The sequence below is a fragment of the Anomaloglossus baeobatrachus genome, chromosome 11, assembly GCF_048569485.1.
Source record: "Anomaloglossus baeobatrachus isolate aAnoBae1 chromosome 11, aAnoBae1.hap1, whole genome shotgun sequence".
NCBI lineage: Eukaryota > Metazoa > Chordata > Amphibia > Anura > Aromobatidae > Anomaloglossus > Anomaloglossus baeobatrachus.
This window is the reverse complement of record NC_134363.1, coordinates 180,521,844-180,538,663: the sequence shown is the minus strand read 5'-3', so window position 1 is coordinate 180,538,663 and position 16,820 is coordinate 180,521,844. Positions and strand designations below refer to the sequence as shown.

The following is a 16,820-nucleotide window of genomic DNA, read 5'->3' as shown; positions in this document are numbered from 1 at the left end:
AACATGAACCTGAAAGCAGGAATAGAAAACTATCTGTGGCAGTGACCAGCAGACAGGAGGGGAATAAGAAGGGTGTGGTGTCTTCCCATTAGCTGTAGTTGAATGGTGGTAACTTCAGCTGGAAGACACATGCCACCTATAGTCAGCTAGTGGTACTGCAGGTCCCAGGGAAACCCAGCCTAGTGGATGAGCGGAGCCTGCGCCCACCAGAGCCACTGGCACCAACTCCTCTCCTACCACTAGCACTATCCACAGCGGGAACACGGCGCTACCTGGTGATTGACGCAGAAGTCGCATGACCGGACTCTGGTGGAGACGTGACAGAAAATTGGAAAATTTCCAAGTGGTGAAGGAATTAAATAGGCCAACAAAATTCATCATATTGAAATATGCCAGGCTACTTAAAAAAACCTTACGTGGTGTGACGAGCCCAAACCAGGGACAGGAACATAACATCACCCATCCTCACTACCTCACTACACTGCCCCAAGACTAGATCTCTCTGCACCTAGTCATGTCATCAGACTTTACCCCACCTCCCTCAGACTAGATCTCTCTGCACCTAGTGATGTCACCAATCCTCACCAGACCTCCCCCAGACTAGATCTCTCTGCACCTAGTGATGTCATCAGTCCTCACACATCTCCCCAAACTAGATCACTCTGCACATACTGATGTCATCAGTCCTCACCACACCTACCCCAGTCTAGGTCTCTATGCACCTAGTGATGACATCAGTCCTCACCACACCCCCCAGACTAGATCTCTCTGCACCTAGTGATGTCATCAGTCCTTACCACGCTTCCCACAGACTAGATCTCTCTGCACCTAGTGATGTCATCAGACTTTACCCCACCTCCCTCAGACTAGATCTCTCTGCACCTAGTGATGTCACCAATCCTCACCACACCTCCCCCAGACTAGATCTCTCTGCACCTAGTGATGTCATCAGTCCTCACCACACCTCCCCAAACTAGATCTCTCTGCACATAGTGATGTCATCAGTCCTGACCACACCTACCCCAGTCTAGGTCTCTATGCACCTAGTGATGACATCAGTCCTTACCACACCCCCAGACTAGATCTCTCTCCACCTAGTGATGTCATCAGTCCTTACCACGCTTCCCACAGACTAGATCTCTGCAGCTAGTGATGTCATCAGTCCTCACACACCTCCCCAAACTAGATCTCTCTGCACCTAGTGATGTCACCAATTCTCACCACACCTCCCCCAGACTAGATCTCTCTGCACCTAGTGATGTCACCAATTCTCACCACACCTCCCCCAAACTAGATCTCTCTGCACGTAGTGATGTCATCAGTCTTCATCCCACCTCCCACAGACTACATCTCTCTGCACCTAGTGATTTCATCAGTCCTTAACACACCTCCCCCAGACTAGATCTCTCTGCACCTAGTGATGTCATTAGTCCTCACCACACCTCCCCTAGACTAGATCTCTCTGCACCTAGTGGTGTCACCAATTCTCACCACACCTCCCCTAGACTAGATCTCTCTGCACCTAGTGGTGTCACCAATTCTCACCACACTTCCCCTAGACTAGATCTCTCTGCACCTAGTGATGTCATTAGTCCTCACAAAAACTCTCCCAGACTAGATCTCTTCACCCTCAGTAATGTAAGTAATATTCAGTATACTTCCCCAGTCACAATTTCCCTGTATTTTTCTTTCTTGCCCTGGGGATGTCCATATATCACACATTCCACCTCCAGTGATTTCATTGCTCCTCACCATAGGTCCACACAGTCTGTTCACTCCTTTCACAGGGCACCTCCCGTTCCTCAGGCTCCCTATAAGAAGCTATGAGGCCAGTGCTGTATTATCTGCAGAGCACAATCACTGATGGTCACACACTTCACATCAAGGACAGGTAAATATCTATTCTCCGGTCCTTTACATTTCCAATTTTCTCCTTCCTGCCATTGTATGGATGTGCTTATGTTTGATATACTGCATATATTTTATCAACTGTATTTATTGCACTTGCTGATACATATCATACCAATGTCTTGTTGACATTAGATACATTCCCATCTCATAACATTTTATTCCTTGTATCCTCCTTATCAATCTCAGGTATCTGTTATTGTTTGCAGCACTACTGCCAAGGAACAAGGGTTTACAGAAAACACCTTTAGATGCTGCTGTCATGATTGACAGCAACACCAAAGGGGTTAAACTATGGTGATCAGTGCTAATTGCTGTATAACAAGGTTATAACCCACACTTAGTTCCTGAGCCCGCTCCATACATGCAGAGACCACATCTATATATACAGTAGATGAAGCCAAGGGGTTAAAGCCTTTTTGTTTTAAAATATTTTTATTAGGGATTATATAACATATATGGGAAAGGTCATGTAAAAACATCATATTAATTTGTAATAAGTCAAATGATTTCTTACAAGTAATAAACAATTGTTGATGGATAGGGAAGGAGGAAGAAAAGGGGAAGTTAGGATGTGAAGGATTGCAAAAGTTTAATAGGGAAACAGGCTAAAAAAAAAGGGGGGGTGAAGGGGAATGGGGAGGAACAAGGGAGTAGGAAAACCATATATCATGAATCCTTAAAAAGAAAGGAAAATATCATAGCTATTTATAAAGAATACAATTACACACTAAAAAAAACCACAACTATGTACAAAATTTCTGAAACCACTTTGGCAAATAAAGACCAAAAGTTTGAAGCAATCAAATGAAGGAGGAGATTTCTTTCAGGCATGGGGAGCAAGCTGACCAAAATACATGAAAAACAAACTGGTTACTAATTACGATAGACCTTGCTGGTAGCTGTTCCAAAGATGCCATTGTTTGTGGTATCTAGAAAACGAGTCATTGAAAGTAGCATATCTTTCTTCAAATTTATTATGTAAGTTTAATGAGTTAGTTAAAATGGTAAGGGTTGGGGGTAGGGGATTCTTCCATGAGGCCGCTATCAAAGATTTAGCGGTTAGGAAAATATGGATAACCAAGTGCCTATAAACTGGGTCCAAAGAATCAGAGTCCAGAGAAAGAAGGACCAATTGTGGAGTTAATATTAGATTTGAATGGGTGACATCATTAACCAAGTTAGAGACCTCGTTCCAAAAATTCTGCAGCATCTGACAGTCCCAAAAAATATGTAATAAAGTGCCTGGACTACCACAATTCCTCCAACACAAAGAAGAACTATTGTGATTGAATTGATGAATTCTATAGGGAGTGAAATACCATCTGGATAATAACTTAAAATGTGTTTCCAAAAGCGAGGCGCAAATAGAGGATGCATTAGTTGCTTTTATGGAGGTCTGCCAATTGTCTTCTGGAAACTGTTGCTGAAGGTCATTCTCCCAATCTATCATGTATTTTAATTTTTCAAAGTTATAATCATCAATCAAATGACGGTATATGTTTTTTGTACTCCAAAGTACTGCACTATCGGGAGAGCAAAGCAAAGGATCAGTAAGCTCATGTATGGGATTTCTTGACATCAAAAGCTTCCGAAGCATAGTTCTTAAAGTCATAAGAGTTCTAAAATCTGAGTCAGGGATTTTGTGAAGAATCTTAATGTCAAGAAAGGATATAAAATCTTTGCCGTTATGGATGTTACTTATTGTTTTTAAGTTTGAGGAATGCCAGTTACTTGGAAGATCAACATCAGCCAATAATGCTAAAAATTTTAACGAAAAGTTTTTTATTTGAGAAAATGTATTATTTTTGGGACAGTGATTTGACAGAGATTTCCAGGCCTCAATGGTAGCTAGAAGGGTAGGAGCTCGGGTAAAGGGGGAGAGGGATCACCTAAATGGGCAAGTGGAAGGTTTTTGAAAGAAATATATTTGTTTGCATATAACTCCAGATCTATCCATGGAAGATTGTGACAATTTTTGAACCAATGTTGGCTACCTTTAATTATGCAGGTCGTATAATATTTGGTAAGATCAGGAACACTTAAGCCCCCGTGTTTTTTATGTTTTGTTAATATAAACTTGGATACCCTAGCCCTCTTAGAATTCCAAATATAGCTGTACATAAGCTTTTGAAGTTTTAATAAAAGCCTCATAGGGGCCAGTAAAGGAACTGATTGAAAAATATAAATAATTTTAGGCAAGGTCATCATTTTAAAAGCAATAAGCCTTCCCATCCATGACAATTCTATGTTTGAGAACCGTAAAATGTCTTTTTTGGTTTTATTAGTCAGTTGTTCTAAATTGATCTCCATCATTTTTTGGAAGATCTTTTGTTAAGGAAATACCTAGATAAGATAGAAAAACTGGTTCCTCTGAAAAAGAGGTCAAAGCTTTGATTATGTCAATAGAGTTAGTATCAAGATTAAAGGACAAGAATTTAGACTTACGTGGATTCAATTTATAATAGGATATGTTTGAAAATTTTTCGAGGGATATAAGTAATTCCGGGATGGAAATCATGGGATTGGAGAGGGAAAGAATTATGTCATCTGCGTAAAGACTAGAGTTGAGCGCGGTTCGCGGTTCTCCAGTTCACGGTTCGAGTGATTTTGGGGCTGTTCTAGATCGAACTAGAACTCGAACTTTTTTGCTAAAATTCGATAGTTCTGGATACGTTCGAGAACGGTTCTAGCAGCAAAAAGCAGGGCTTTTTACAGCTACAGTGTGCAAGAGCCATCGCTGGCAGCCTGCCAGAAGCTGGTAACCAAGATAAACATCGGGTATCCAACCAAAGCGCTTTGGTTAGTAACCCGATGTTTATCCTAGTTACGTGCAGGAAGCCCACACTTCCCCGCTCAGCTCGCTCCGCCCCCCCTCCTGCCCGCGGCATGTACACACACACTCACACACACACACACACACACACACACTCTGCACACATGGCCCCGCTCGGCTTACCTGCGGTGATGAAGTCCCGCCATCCCGACCTCAGCGCTGTCACTGTCCTCCATGGCCGCCGCTTGTCACATCACCTTCTCTCGCTTCCGACTCGAGACTGACTAGCGGTGACGTCACGGGCCTCTCGCGATACTTGGCTGTGAAGGCGGCGGTCATTGAACTCAGTGACAGGTGCTGTCAGTGTGCTGGAGATCAGCGCAGGTAATGTACCTCGCTGACAGCAGCACTTGTCATGCCCTGCAGTGACCTGGGCTGACCTATTGATGTTAGCTAAGGTCACTGCATTGCTCTCCCAGCCAATGAGGAACATTCTGCTTTTCATTGACTGGGACAGTGTGGATCGTCATGGCAACCCCTTGGATTACACCAGACCTGGATTTGTTTCTCTTTCTAATAAATTGGTTAAAGAGGGAATGTTTTGGGGAGTGTTTTTTCAAATAAAAATGTGTTTGTCGTCTATTTTTTTTTATTACTGACTGGGTTGGTGATGTCGGGTATCTGATAGACGCCTGACCTCACCAACCCCAGGGCTTGATGCCAGGTGACATTACACATCTGGTATCAACCCCATATATTACCCCGTTTGCCACCGCACCAGGGCGCGGGATGAGCTGGGGCGAAGCACCAGGATTGGCGCATCTAATGGATGCGCCACTTCTGGGGCGGCTGCGGCCTGCTATTTTTAGGCTGGGGAGAGTCCAATAACCATGGACCTCCCTAGTCTGAGAATATCAGACCCCAGCTGTCTGCTTTACCTTGGCTGGTGATCCAATTTTGGGGGGACCCCTACGTGTTTTTTTTTTTTAATTATTTATTTAATTTAAAATAACAGTGTGGGGTGCCTCAGTTTTGGATTACCAGCCAAGGTGAAGGTGCCAGCTGTGGTCTGCAGGCTGCAGCCGTCTGCTTTACCCTAGCTGGCTACAAAACTAGGGGGAATCCTTCGTCATTTTTTTTTAAATTTTTTTGGCTAAATACAAAGCTAAGCACCCCTTAGTGCCACATGAAAGGCACCAAAGGGTGCAAAATTACAAAATGCAGGAGAGTGGGACATTATGTGTCTTTCTGCCATTATAATGACAGAAAAGACTGATATGAAGTGCACAAGCACAAGAAAATCACCAAAGCGCTCTACGCTGTGAAATGCAGTAGAAAATGGCACTGGAGTGAACATGTGACCGCCTCATGTAGGATGAAGCTATGGATCCTGGGTAAATTTATGCATTTACCCTCCTTCAGTTTTTTTGCAGTACACAAAAAAAACGGAAGGCACGCGGATGACAAAAAGATGACATACGGACCGTCTACGGAACGGAAAGGATGCCACACGGATGCACCCGTGAAAAAAAACGGACTGTTTTTTGCAGACCGCAAAAATGGATCGGTCGTGTTAATGTAGCCTTATTCTGATCTGCCGTTTATAAACAGCAGGCAGAAATAAGTGAATAGCGCCCCCCAGTGTCAGAAAATCTCCGGGGTTTCAAGGCTAGCTGAGACCCTGGAGATCATGATTCAGGACGGTTTTTCCGGTCCCCGCTCACGTGATCACAGGTATACACCGTACACCGATGATCACGTTACAGTAAATGACAGCGCCGGTAAAAAATTATTTATCTCCCATCTGGCATGAACAAACACTTCTTCTCCACTTCTCCACTTCTTCTCCACTTCTTCTCCCCTTCTTCTCCACTTTTTCTCCACTTTTTCTCCACTTTTTCTCCACTTTTTCTCCACTTTTTCTCCACTTTTTCTCCACTTTTTCTCCATTTTTTCTCCACTTTTTCTCCACTTTTTCTCCACTTTTTCTCCACTTCTCCACTTTTTCTCCATTTTTTTCCACTTTTTCTCCATTTTTTCTCCACTTTTTCTCCACTTTTTCTCCACTTTTTCTCCACTTTTTCTCCACTTTTTCTCCACTTCTCCACTTCTTCTCCACCTTTTCTCCACTTTTTCTCCACTTTTTCTCCACTTTTTCTTCACTTTTTCTCCACTTTTTCTCCACTTTTTCTCCACTTTTTCTCCATTTTTTCTCCACTTTTTCTCCACTTCTCCACTTTTTCTCCATTTTTTTCCACTTTTTCTCAAGTTTTTCTCCACTTTTTCTCCACTTCTTCTCCACTTCTTCTCCACCTTTTCTCCACTTTTTCTCCATTTTTTCTCCATTTTTTCTCCACTTTTTCTTCACTTTTTCTCCACTTTTTCTCCACTTTTTCTCCACTTCTTCTCCACTTCTTCTCCACCTTTTCTCCACTTTTTCTCCATTTTTTCTCCATTTTTTCTCCACTTTTTCTTCACTTTTTCTCCACTTTTTCTCCAATTTTTCTCCATTTTTTTCTCCATTTTTTCTCCATTTTTTCTCCATTTTTTCTCCATTTTTTCTCCACTTTTTCTCCACTTTTTCTCCACTTTTTCTCCACTTTTTCTCCACTTCTTCTCCACTTTTTCTCCACGTTTTCTCCACTTTTTCTCCACTTTTTCTCCATTTTTCCTCCCCTTTTTCTCCACTTTTTCTCCACTTTTTCTCCATTTTTTCTCCACTTTTTCTCCACTTTTTCTCCACTTCTCCACTTTTTCTCCATTTTTTCTCCACTTTTTCTCCACTTTTTCTCCATTTTTTCTCCCCTTTTTCCCCACTTTTTCTCCACTTTTTCTCTGTTCTTTTTCTATGGTCGGTCTACCCATTAGCTCTGCCATGCATAGTGTAGCTCTACACCTACTGCACATGTTACTTTATGATTGACATCTCTTTCATACCAGAGCTGTCTAAGCCTACTCTGACCCCATATTTGTCATTACTATATTGTCCTTGTACTGTATTATGACATTTGTATCATGTGTTTCATTTCTTGCTGTGTTGCAATTTTTTTGCTGCATCCCAATTGTACCTCTACATTGTTCGAGTTTATGTTATTGTTCTCTCACTCTTATGTGATACTGATTATTGTCATTTTTCATGATTACATGCAGATAAGTCCAATCTGACGAAGGCTCAGGCCGAAACGTCATTTGTAACTTGTTTTGGACAAAAAGATATATGCTTATGAAAAAATTTTTTTTCTTAATACGGACCAATAAAGAGTGATTTTGCATTACTATCCGTTGTGACTTACTGACTTAAGCCCGCTACACACGCTTCAATATATCTCACAATCCGTCGTTGGGGTCAAGTTGTAAGTGACGCACATCCGGCATCGTTTGTGAGGTATCTGCGTGTGACATCTACATGCGATCAGGATTGAACGCAAAACCGTTGATCGCAAACACATCGTATCATTCTCTAGAATTGAGCGTTTTGTTGCACGAACCTAGTCAATTGTAACGTGTGACATCCCTCATACGATTTTGGTGTCTGATGCTATGTGCGCAGGTGTGCGCTCTGCACCGCAGCTTTAAAAAGGTCTGCTTCAGAGCGCAGCTGAAAAGCTGCGTTCTGAAGCGCCTCACAATGTCTGTCATTCACTAATCTCTGTCAGTCCGTCACTATCTCTGTCCCTCACTCTCTGTCCATGTCAGTCTATCCCCCTCTCTCATATACTCACCGATCCCCGATCCCCGGCGCTGCACGGCATTCACACTGCTCCGGCGGCTTTTACTGTTTTGAAAAAGCCGGCCGCCCCATTAAACAATTTCGTATTCCCTGCTTACCCCGCCCACCGGCGCCTATGATTGGTTACAGTGAGACACGCCCCCACTCTGAGTGACAGGTGTCACACTGCACCCAATCACAGCAGCCGGTGGGCGTGTCTATACTGTGTAGTGAAATAAATAATTAAATAATTAAAAAAAACGGCGTGCGGTTCCCCCCATTTTTAAAACCAGCCAGATACAGCCATACGGCTGAAGGCTGGTATTCTCAGGATGGGGAGCTCCACGTTATGGGGAGCCCCCCACCCTAACAATATCAGCCAACAGCCGCCCAGAATTGCCGCATACATTATATGCGACAGTTCTGGGACTGTACCCGGCTCTTCCCGATTTGCCCTGGTGCGTTGGTAAATCGGGGTAATAAGGAGTTATTGGCAGCCCATAGCTGCCAATAAGTCCTAGATTAATCATGTCAGGCGTCTATGAGACACCCTCCATGATTAATCTGTAAGTTACAGTAAATAAACACACACACCCGAAAAATCCTTTATTAGAAATAAAAACACACACACATTCCCTGGTTCACCACTTTAATCAGCCCCAAAAAGCCCTCCTTGTCCGGCGTAATCCAGGATGATCCAGCGTCGCTTCCACCGCAGCTGCATGGAGGTGACCGGAGCCGCAGAAGACACAGCCGCTCCGGTCACCTCCACACAGCTAATGAAGGCAGCCGCGTGATCAGCTGAGCTGTCACTGAGGTTACCCGCTGTCACTGGATCCAGTGACAGCGGGTAACCTCAGTGACAGCTCAGCTGATCACGCGGCTGCCTTCATTAGCTGTGTGGAGGTGACCGGAGCGGCTGTGTCTGCTGCGGCTCCGGTCACCTCCATGCAGCTGCGGTGGAAGCGACGCTGGATCATCCTGGATTACGCCGGACAAGGAGGGCTTTTTGGGGCTGATTAAAGTGGTGAACCAGGGAATGTGTGTGTGTTTTTATTTCTAATAAAGGATTTTTCGGGTGTGTGTGTTTATTTACTGTAACTTACAGATTAATCATGGAGGGTGTCTCATAGACGCCTGACATGATTAATCTAGGACTTATTGGCAGCTATGGGCTGCCAATAACTCCTTATTACCCCGATTTGCCAACGCACCAGGGCAAATCGGGAAGAGCCGGGTACAGTCCCAGAACTGTCGCATATAATGTATGCGGCAATTCTGGGCGGCTGTTGGCTGATATTGTTAGGGTGGGGGGCTCCCCATAACGTGGAGCTCCCCATCCTGAGAATACCAGCCTTCAGCCGTATGGCTGTATCTGGCTGGTTTTAAAAATGGGGGGAACCGCACGCCGTTTTTTTAAATTATTTAATTATTTATTTCACTACACAGTATAGACACGCCGACCGGCTGCTGTGATTGGGTGCAGTGTGACACCTGTCACTCAGAGTGGGGGCGTGTCTCACTGTAACCAATCATAGGCGCCGGTGGGCGGGGTAAGCAGGGAATACGAAATTGTTTAATGGGCGGCCGGCTTTTTCAAAACAGTAAAAGCCGCCGGAGCAGTGTGAATGCCGTGCAGCGCCGGGGATCGGGGATTGGTGAGTATGAGAGAGGGCTGCTAACTCCAGTAACTTAGGAGATTAGCGGTCACCGGTGAGTCTTCACTGGTGACCGCTAATCAGGACGCGACACAGACAGAGCCGCAGCATGACAATGAAGTCGGGTGAAGTTCACCCGAGTTCATTCTGACAGTGCGGCTCTGTCTGTGTCTGCTGTCATCTGCCATTCAGCTCTGCTACATGGCTGTCTGTGTCTGCTGTCAGCGGCCATGTAGCAGAGCTGAATGGCAGATGACATAGTAAAAACGCATCCCTACACATTACACACGCTTGGCAAGTCAATAAATAAAAAAAAAAAAAGTGCTCAATGCATACGTCACAGAACACATGATCTAAAGGATCGCACACAAAATTGACCAATTTAACATAGACTACTAACGCTCGTGTGACAGCAAATGAACGACCAACGTGAAATCTCATAGATCCCGTATGCAACCTGGGCGTGTCACATCGCAAATGCGATTGTACAACTAATTGCAACGTGTAAAGTGGGCTTTAGTCTGGGAGATTTAGAGTGCCGAGGTTACTCACTAATTTTATCTATTATTACCTCTGAGCACCTATATACCAGTGAGCAGAGCTTCCTCTACAGTAGTTCTCCTGATTAGGCATGCCCTTACCTCATGAGCAGGGCATTGCAGCTTTGGTAGCAACCATTACGACATGGACTCTGCTGCTGTGGACCCGGGGAGAGTGAGTGCAGATTCATTGCACCCACACTCCTCACATGAAGGGTCCGCACTCCTAGAAAATGGGGGATACGTTCCCTGAGTGTCTCCCCCCCATATTCTAGACGGTCCAGAGTCGTCGTGGGACCCCTTTATTTTTTTTCTTACAATAAATTGGTGAAAGAGGAAATGTTTTGGGGACTGTTTTTTCAAATAAATTTCTTTTGTCGATTTTTTTTTTTTGTTAGTACTGACAGTTTATGATGTTGGGTATCTAATAGACGCCATGACATCACAAACTGCTGTGCTTGATCTCAGGTGACTTTACAGCTAGTATCAACCCGATTTATTACCCCGTTTGCCACTGTACCAGGGCACGGGATGAGCTGGGGTGAAGCGCCAGGATTGGCTCATCTAGTGGATGCGCCCCGTCTGGGGTGCCTGCGGCCTGCTATTTTTAGGCTGTGAAGGCCCAATAACTATGGACCTTCCCACCCTGAGAATACCAGACCACAGCTGTCCGCTTTACCTTGGCTGGTGATCCAATTTGGGGGGGACCCTACTTTTATTGTGTAATTATTAATATTTATAAAATAATTATAAAAAAGAGCCTGAGGGGACCTCCACATTGGATCCCCAACCACGGTAAAGCTGCCAGCTGTGGTTTTCAGGCTACAGCCATCTGCTTTACCCTAGCTGGCTATCAAAAATTGGGGGACCCAACGTCATTTTTTTTTAACTATTTTTTAAATAGAAAACATTAATGGGCTTCCCTGTATTTTGATTGCCAACCAAGGTAACGGCAGGCAGATGGGGGTGGCAACCCATAGCTGTCTGCTTTATCTGCGCTGAGAATCAAAAATACCGCGGAGCACTACGTCATTTTTTTAAAGATTTATTTTTACAGCACTGTAATGTCCAGCAATCAAAATACAGGGAAGCCCATTTTGTTTTTAGTTATTTAAATAAATAATTAAAAAAAATATATATGGGCTCCCGCTGCATTTTTTGTATTGCTAGCTAAGGGTAATCCAAGCAGCTACTGGCTGCTAACCCCCACTGCTTGGTGTTACCTTCACTGGCAATGAAAAATCCAGGGAAGCATTTTTTTTATTTTTTTTGCCAAAAAACTACAAAAAAAGGACGTGAGCTTCGCCATATTTTTGTATGCTAGCCAGGTATAGCAGGCAGGTGCTGGAAGAGTTGGATACAGCGCCAGAAGATGGCGCTTCTATGAAAATGCCATTTTCTGAGGCGGCTGCAGACTGCAATTCGCAGCAGTGGGGCCCAGAAAGCTCAGACCAACCTGTGCTGCGGATTCCAATCCCCAGCTGCCTAGTTGTACCTGGCTGGACACAAAAATGGGGCGAAGCCTACGTCATTTGTTTTCTAATTATTTGATGAAATTCATGAAATAATAAAAAAAGGGCTTCCCTTTATTTTTGGTTCCCAGCCGGGTACAAATAGGCAACTGGGGGTTGGGGGCAGCCGTACCTGCCTGCTGTACCTGGCTAGCATACAAAAATATGGCGAAGCCCACATAATTTTTTCAGGGGGCAAAAAACTTCTGCATACAGTCCTGGATGGAGTATGCTGAGCCTTGTAGTTCTGCAGCTGCTGTCTGTCTGTATGGAGAAGAGCAGACAGCAGCTGCAGAACTACAAGGCTCAGCATACTCCATCCAGGACTGTATGCAGAAGTTTTTTGCCCACCAAAAAAATGACGTGGGCTTCGCCATATTTTTGTATGCTAGCCAGGTACAGCAGGCAGCCACGGGCTGCCTCCAACCCCCAGTTGCCTATTTGTACCCGGCTGGGAACCAAAAATATAGGGAAGCCCATTTTTTTTAATTATTTCACTTATTTCATGAAATAATTAAAAAACAAATGACGTGGGCTTCGCCCCATTTTTGTGTCCAGCCAGGTACAACTAAGCAGCTGGGGATTGGAATCCGCAGCACAGGTTAGCCCGAGGTTTCTGGGCGCCTCTGCTGCGAATTTCAGTCCGCAGCCGCCCCAGAAAATGGCGCTCTCATAGAAGCGCCATCATCTGGCGCTGTATCCAACTCTTCCAACAGCCCTGGAGCCGGGTGGCTTGTTGGGTAATCATGAGTTAATACTGGCTTTGTTTTACTAGCCAGTATTAAGCCAGAGATTCTTAATGTCAGGCACGTTTGACCCGGCCATTAAGAATCTAAAATAAAGGGTTAAAAAAAAGACACCAAACCGAGAAAAAATACTTTAATAGAAATAAATACACAGACACATTAGAGACTCCATCTTTATTACCCCCTGTCAGCCCTCCACGATCCTGCTCTTCTGTCTTTCTCGTTCAACAAATGCAGCTCTGCTATATCCCTGCTGCATGGGGGAAGACGCTGCTTCCCATGGAGCATTCACTCCGTGAAAGCTGCACGAGAAGCAGTGTGCAGCCTTCACTCCGTGAGTGATCAGTGCTGCTAGCGGTAACAGCGGTAACGCTGACAGACGCGTTACCATAGCAACGGTGCTCCCGGAGCCGCGGTTAGCGGTGACGTCACCGCTAACTGCGTTGCTATGGCAACGATGATCTCCGTTAATGACCGGCTGTGTCAGCCGGTCCCTAACGGAATGGGGAGTCGACCGTGTGCTAGAGCATGTCGCCGGTACACGGCGATACACAAATGTGCACCGTGTACCGGAGAGATGCACTCGCAGGTCCTACATGACGCGTCATAGTCATGTGACCAGTCTGTAGCCAATGAGATAATAGCCACGTGACTGGTCACATGGCTATTTTGACGTCACGATAGGTCCTGCATCTCTGCTGGCAGTGCCGGTCACCGGGAGGATTCAGCGATCATCGGATGGAATAGCGGCAGGAGACAGAGTGCAGGAGGGATCGCGGGGACCGGTAAGTGTTATGGCAATATTTATTAACTGTATGTGTACATTTATAATGCATTTTTATGTGTTTGTGATTGCCTCCCATTATAGCCTATTGGTTCGAGTTCGGTTCGTCGAACGTTCGACGAACCGAACTCGAACGGGAGCTCCGTTCGGCGAACCGACCTCGAGCCGAACCGCGACCGGTTCGCTCATCTCTAGTAAAGACCAATCTTGTGTAGTTTAATGCGAGTTGGAATACCTGTAATGTTTATATTGGACCTAATATATTCTGCTAAAGGTTCAATGGTTAAATTAAAAAGAAGGGGGGAAAGTGGGCAACCTTGTCTAGTACCATTGGTTATGTTGAAGGAAGATGAAAGATGATTATTTGCATATACTCTCGCAGAAGGCATAGAATATAATGCCATAATCATTTTGATAAAACTGTCATTAAAGCCGAATTTTGACAGTCGCCCTCAGATATTGCCAGTTTACTCGGTCAAAAGCTTTTTCAGCATCCAATGCTAGCAATACGGATGGTGTCTTACTTTTGCCCATCTGATGAACAAGGTTAATTGCTCTCCTTGTACCATCAGAGGTCTTCCTCCCTTCAACAAAACCAAGTTGATCTATGTTAATGATATTGAGGATAATTTTTTTCAGCCTGTTTGCTAATAATTTAGGATAAATTTTGGTGTCGGTATTTATTAATGAAATGGGTCTATAATTTTCAACTCTTTCCTTATCCCCATCTGGTTTGGGGATTAAAGATATAGTTGCATTAAGCATTTCTGCAGGAAAAGAACCACTTATGGAAATTTCATTAAATGATCTGGTTAAGGAGGGAACTAAGAGGGGACAAAATAATTTATAATATTCACTGGTATAACCATCCGGGCCTGGAGATTTGTTAGATTTTAGTGAGTTGATAGTTGCTGTAACTTCTAATTCTGTAAAGGGAAGATTGAGAGATGACAAATTATCTGGGGATAGTGTAGGGAGGTTTAAGTTAGATAAAAAATTATTAATCAAAGTTGGAGAAGGTTGGGAGGTAGATGGATCGTTTTTAAGATTATAAAGTTTTTCATAGTAGCTCGCAAAAGTGTCAACAATTTCTTTTGGGTGGTGTAAAATATTACCGTTTGGGGATCGAATTGAAATAATTCTCCTTATTCTTACATTTTTAACTTTTTGGGCCATTAATTTAGTCGGTTTGTTGATGGAAGAATAAAAGGTTCTTTTCCAGTAAAAATTAAACTTTTCGTAATCCTCAAGAAGAGCTGATCGTAGTTGAGCTCTGAGAGCAAGCAAATCCCTATGTATATCAGGTGATGGAGTGAGAAGGCTTTGCTGCAGTTTCTCAGCATCATTGATTTTAGTCTGAATGTTCTCAACTTTTTCTCTTTTTGATTTTTTATAATGTGCTGAAATTCCAAAAAGTTCCCCTCTTACCACTGCTTTGTGGGCATTCCAGATCGTTGTTAGACAGACCAAATCATTATTATTGTCTTTAAAATAATGTTTGATTACTTGTTCTAATTGGGGCTTGTAAAGGGGAGAATTAATCAAAAAGGGGCTGCATTTCCATAGAAGATTTCTCTGGGCATGAGAGTTCAAAATAAATTCACCTAAAACTGGGGAGTGATCTGAAAAAGTTTTTGGAAGAATAGAAATTTGTTTAAATTTAGAAATAGATAGAGAAGTGGTAAGAATTAAATCAATACGAGAAAAGGTATGGTATACGTCTGAATAAAAAGTAAATTCTTTGGAAAGGGCATTAAAACATCTAAAGGTGTCTAAAAACTCATTTTTAATCAACCAATTTTTAAGAGAGGGGGAACAATTCCTTGTATAAGAAGTTGAGTCAAGGGTGCAGTCTGGTACTAAGTTAAAGTCTCCTACAATTAAAACATCACCCAGTTTAAATTCGTTAAGCATATCTAAAACCTTATTTAAGAAACCAATTTGGCCTTGGTTAGGGGCGTAAATATTGACAATTGTACATGGACTGTTGTTGATTCTACATGACATCATATGAATTCTTCCTTGGTCATCATGAATTTCATTAATCAATTCAAAAGAGACGGTATTTCTGATCAATGTACAAATGCCCGCTTTCTTTTTTTCATGTAGGGAATAAAAAATATGAGAAAAATTTGTGTTTTGAAATTTAGGGTGCTTATCTCTTCCAAATTTTATTTCCTGAAGGCAAACTATATCAGCAGAGGCATGTTGAACATCTCTCCAAACCTGAAATCTCTTCCGGGGACTGTTTAGGCCTTTCACATTATAAGACAATAGTTTTCATAGTTTTCATAGTTTTTAAGGTTGAAGGGAGACTCTAAGTCCATCTAGTTCAACCCGTAGCCTAACATGTTGATCCAGAGGAAGGCAAAAAAACCCCAATGTGTCAAATAAGCTCCAATGGGGAAAAAAATTCCTTCCTGACTCCACATACGGCAATCAGACTAGTTCCCTGGATCAACACCCTGTCATAAAATCTAATATACATAACTGGTAATATTATATTTTTCAAGAAATGCGTTCAGGCTCTGCTTAAATTTTACTAGTGAATCCCTCATTACAACATCATACGGCAGAGAGCTCCATAGTCTCACTGCTCGTACAGTAAAGAATCCTCATCTGTGATTATGATTAAACATTCTTTCCTCAAGACGTAGCGGATGCCCCCGTGTTCCAGTCGCAGGCCTAGGTGTAAAGAGATCTTTGGAAAGGTCTCTGTACTGTCCCATCATATATTTATACATTGTGATTAGATCCCCCTAAGCCTTTGTTTTTCCTAACTAACTAACCCCAAGTTTAATAACCTGTCTTGGTATTGCAGCCCCCCCCCCATTCCTCTAATAATCTAGGTCGCTCTTCTATCTACCTGTAAGATTATGCTATTTATAACCTTCTATACTTTTGCTAACAAGAAATGCATCCATTCCTCTCTTAAGTTCATTCAGTGAGTTGGCCATCACCACTTCCTCAGGAAGAGAGTTCCAGAGCCTCACTGCTCTTACCGTGAAGAACCCTCTTCTATGCTGATGTAGGAATTTTCTTTCCTCCAATCGAAAAGAATGCCCCCTTGTTCTTGTCATAGTCCTTGGTACAAACAGATCATGGGAGAGATCTCTATATGGCCCTCTGATATATTTGTACATATTTATTAGGTCTCCCCTAAGTCTTCTCTTTTCTAGAGTAAATAGA

At 43.3% G+C, this 16,820-nt stretch overlaps 1 protein-coding gene across 2 annotated transcripts in view; it reads left to right on the top strand.

The window, feature by feature from the left end:
• LOC142256190 (indolethylamine N-methyltransferase-like) overlaps positions 1–16,820 on the top strand; it is an 82,650-nt gene that overhangs the window by 18,598 nt on the left and 47,232 nt on the right. Inside the window, exon 1 of one of the 2 annotated variants that reach the window (XM_075327747.1) lies at positions 1,823–1,891. The exons of the other annotated variant lie outside the window; for it this stretch is intronic. The gene's annotated coding sequence lies outside the window, so the exon portion shown is untranslated. Of the gene's footprint in view, positions 1–1,822; positions 1,892–16,820 lie in introns of those variants that run through there. 2 annotated transcript variants of the gene reach the window in all.